Source organism: Miniopterus natalensis, chromosome 2 (genome assembly GCF_054644295.1).
Source record: "Miniopterus natalensis isolate mMinNat1 chromosome 2, mMinNat1.hap1, whole genome shotgun sequence".
Taxonomy (NCBI): domain Eukaryota; kingdom Metazoa; phylum Chordata; class Mammalia; order Chiroptera; family Miniopteridae; genus Miniopterus; species Miniopterus natalensis.
Genome location: NC_142082.1, coordinates 24,044,038 through 24,048,425, shown reverse-complemented (window position 1 = coordinate 24,048,425; position 4,388 = coordinate 24,044,038). Strand labels below are relative to the sequence as shown.

General features: G+C 40.2%; 1 long non-coding RNA gene across 1 annotated transcript; it reads right to left on the bottom strand.

Annotated features, from left to right (window-relative positions):
- Positions 1-938: 938 nt before the first annotated feature.
- LOC107523941 (uncharacterized) lies at positions 939-4,381 on the bottom strand. Its single transcript, XR_001601912.2, has 2 exons — positions 4,095-4,381; positions 939-4,012 (listed from the first exon to the last, which is right to left on the bottom strand). It is a non-coding gene; the product is annotated as an uncharacterized LOC107523941 (long non-coding RNA).
- Positions 4,382-4,388: the final 7 nt, after the last annotated feature.

The window sequence follows — 4,388 nt, the reverse complement described above, 5'->3', positions numbered from 1 at the left end:
TGCCGTCACCGCCGCCTGAGTCACCCGCGGGGGCGGGGGCACCCTGGAGCCCGGGGCGTTGCCGCCGGTGCGGGAAGGTCCGAGCGGCCGGGCCCCTCTCCGCGCCGCGCTCGGGGAAGCTTACTAAGGAAAGGGCCTGAGCAAAGGCCCGAGGTTCTCTGCCGGCGGCACAGCGCTTTTTGTCCTCGGGGAAGCATCCAGAAGGGAGGCCACCCGCAGGCCCCAAGCCGCTGCTCCCGTCTCTGCTCACTACCCCGAGCGACATTCTGCTCCATTCCTGCATCCAGCCATTCACCATTGTTCTGGAAATGTCCTAAGACAGGCAGAGCCCTAGTCCCAAGGCGTTCACTCCCAGAGAGAGAGGAAACTTAAAAGCCATCATGTGGTGCCACCACTTTGAGGAGCTCTTTGCCAGTCTCTGGTCAGTTCAAGGCGAGCAGGCACGATGACCCCGCAGTTGCGCTCCCAGCTGTATGGCTGGAGAAAACTACCATATGTATAAAGGGACATGGACAATAATGCTTGTAGCAGAATGATTTGTAATTGCAAAAACCTGTAAACAATATAAATGTCCATCAGGAGAAGGGAAGGCTAAATCGCAGTGTATATACAGCAATGGTAATGATCTAGAGTTAGATGTATCGAAATGGATCAATCTCAAAATAAGGCAGAGGGGAAAATGGAACTTGCAGAAATACCTTCATAACTTGTAAGTAAAGTGTAAAGCCAAGAAAAACTATGTTATTTAGGGATATATGCATATGTAATAAAAGTGTAAAGACACATACGGAAAGATAAACACTAAACTTATAGCTAACATGACACTTGAAAGACTAAATGTTTCCCCCTTGGCTCAGGAACAAGGCCAGGATATCTGCCCTCACCACTTCTACTAAGCATTGCCCTGGAGGTCCTAGTCAATGCAAGGCAAGAAAATGTATGGGACAAAAAGCATACAAACTGGCTTTATTCAAACATGGCATGAATGAATGGATATGTGGAAAATCTTAAGAAATGTCTCCCTACCCCACAAACTATGAGAATTTACAAGTGAATTTAGCAAGGTTACAGAATTCGAAGTCAATATACAAAAATCAATTGTATTTTCGTATCAATATATAAACAAAATTTGAACGTGACTTTTTATAAATAACATTTACAATAGAATATTTAAATTAATACATGAATAAATTTAACAAACTAGGTATAAGACCTGAACACTAACTACTACAAAACATTATTGAAATTAAAGAAGACCTCAATAGTTGGCGAGATCTACCATGTTCATAAGTTAGAAGAACCATTACTGTTAAGATGCCACTTTTTCCAAGTAGATCTATGTAGAGTACAATCCAAATCAAAATTCCAGCAGGTTATTTGTTGTGTATGTGTGTGTAGAAATTGACAAGTAATTCTAAAATTTATATGGAAATGTAAAATGATTTTGAAAAAGAACAAAGTTGCAGGTCTTGCACTGAGTTCAAGATTACTTATAAAGCTATAGTAATCAAGATAGTGTGTTACTGGCATAAGGGTAGCAATACAGATCAATAGAATAAGGTAAGAGACCCTAAAAGTAAACCCACACAACTGATTTTCCACCAAGTTGCCAAAGCAATTTAATGGGGGAAAGGATAATCTTTTCAATAAATGATGCTGGAACAATCATTTCAATAAATGATGCTTACCTTAACCCTTACCTCACACCATACACAAAACTGAACTAGAAATGAATGTAAAAGCTAAAAGCATAAAACTCCTGGAAGAAAATAAAGGAGAAAATCTTCATGACTTTGGGTTAGGCAAATCTTTCTTAAACAGTATATAAACCATTTAAAAAGACAAATTTAAATAAAACACACTTAAGAAAATGAAAAGGCATGTCCCTGGCTGTGAGAGAAGATTTGCAAAAGAAACATCTGGTAACAGATTTAATTCCAGGTTACACAATGAACTCTTACAATTTAATAATAAGCAAGTTATTTAAAAATGGGCAAAAGATTCAGACTCTTCATCAGAGAAGATATGAATGGCCAATAAACATGAAAAGGTTCTCAGCATATTTTATCTTTGGGAAAATGTAAATTAAAACTACAATGAGATGCTACTACACACCCACTAGAATAGCTAAAATTAAATTAGCTGATAATAACAAGTGTTGGCTAAGGTGTATGGAGCAAATGGAACTCTTGCACATTGCTAATGTGAATGTAACATGGTACAGATGCTTTGGAAAACAGTTTAGAAGTTTCTTGTAAAGTTAAAAATATACTTACGTGTGATCATAAGAACACTCCTAGGTATTTACCCAAGACAAAAGACTTGTATCTAAATGTTAACAGCAGTTTTATTCATAATAGCCCCAAAGTGGAAACAACCCAATGTCACCAGCAGATAGCAGATAGATTGTGGTACATACATAAAATGGAGTATTATTCCCCAGTAAAAAAGGTGTAAGTTACTGATATAAACATCATGATGAATCTCAAAAACATTACAATGAATGAAAAAAGATTAGCACTAAAAGGTTTATACCATACTGTATGGTTCCAATTATATGAAATTCTGGGAAAAATTATAACCTTGCTAAAAAGCAAGCAGAGTCATTGCCTGAGGGCAGCAGTGAGGAAAGGATTAAATGGATTGGACACATGGGAAATTCTAGGAGACAGAAATGTCTTATGTTTTATCTGTAGGGGTGGTGGCATGAGTATATATAAATGTATCAAAACTCATTGAAATGTACACAAACTGGTTGCATTTTTTTAAAATATATCTTTATTGATTTCAGAGAGAGGAGGGAGAGGGAGAGAGAGAGAGAGAAACATCAATGATGACAGAGTCATTGATTGGCTGCCTCCTGCATGCCCCCCACTAGTGATAGAGCCCGAAACCCAGGCATGTCCCCTGACCAGGAATCAAACTTCGATCTCCTGAATCATAGGTAAATGTTCAACCGCTGAGCCACGCCGGCTGGGCAACTGGTTGCATTTTATTATATATAAACCAGGTTTTTGCCTTGGAAAATCAGATGGAGGGTGCGACACTTACAAATGTAGGAAACACAGAAGCAGCAAACTTGGAACAGCGAAGAGTTATTTGGGAAATGCTGAATTTGAGATGTTTTTGGTGTGGACATGTTTTCAGTTCTTTTGGGTAAATACTTGAGACTGGAACTGCTGGGTCACAGTAATGCCAGACTGTTTTCCAAAGCAGCTGCACCATTTTACATTCCCACCAGCAATGTATGAGGGTTTCAATTCTCCACATCCTCACAGACACTAGTTATTGTCCATCCTTTTGATTACAGCCATCCTACTGGGTTGTGGCAGAGTTTTTATTACAAAAAGCAGCAGTTAAAACAATACGGTGGGCAACCATATTCTCTGCTGCCTAGTCAGTGCCTGTGGGCGCTGCCTGACAGTTAGAGGCAATGGTTCTCACTGCCCTGGGAACCAGTTAGAAATGAAAAGCCTCGGACTCTATCCCAGACCTATTGAGACAAAGACTCTGGAGTGAGGCCCAGATCCCTGTGATTCCAGTGATCCCACCCCTCAATGTCAGCTTTTATCACCTTATTAGGGATAATTAATATGCACCAAATCTATCATCCTCTGCAAACGAGAATGATAGTGAGCAAGGAAAGAGCTTTCTGAAGAATTCAATCGTGCAACTTGAGTAGAAAGGTTTGACACTGTATAGTCATGAGTGACAGTATTGATATAAAATTTTCACAATAATTAATTTTGGACACAGAAAACCCAGCAGGAAGGTAAACAGGAATTTCACAAGCACCAGTAACATATCATTTCCCTCATACTTGCTGTTTTAAATATTCCTTATCCATCCAAAATTTCAAAGAACATGCTATCATAGTGCTCCTTTAGCTCCTAGGAAGGAGGATGGCACTGGAGCGTCACAGATCAGTCATTTAAAACAGTAAAGATGGCCTCACCCATACCAAGTGAAATGAACCAGAAATACTTCCACGACCTGGTATGTTGATTACCATCTAAAACAAAAGAGGAAAAATAATTGAAGAAATACTCTATGTTTCTTTCATATACTGCCATTTAAAAATCTTCTCTACGTACCTTCTTCCAAGCTTACAAACTCAGGACAGGGGAAAGTGCTTTTTAGCTACATCTTTGTTACTTCCTTCAGCTACAGGTTAGAGTCGCTGCTTCTCTGCACCTTCACCTGGGAGTGATCAGCATTAGAAGTGAAGCCAGCCCGGCCAGTGTGGCTCAGCAGTTGAGCATTGACCTAGGATCCCGGAGATCGAGGTTCGATTCCCGGTCAGGGCACATGTCCAGGTTTCGGGCTCAATCCCCAGTAGGGGGTGTGCAGGAGGCAGCTGATCAATGGCTCATCATTGATGTTTCTAT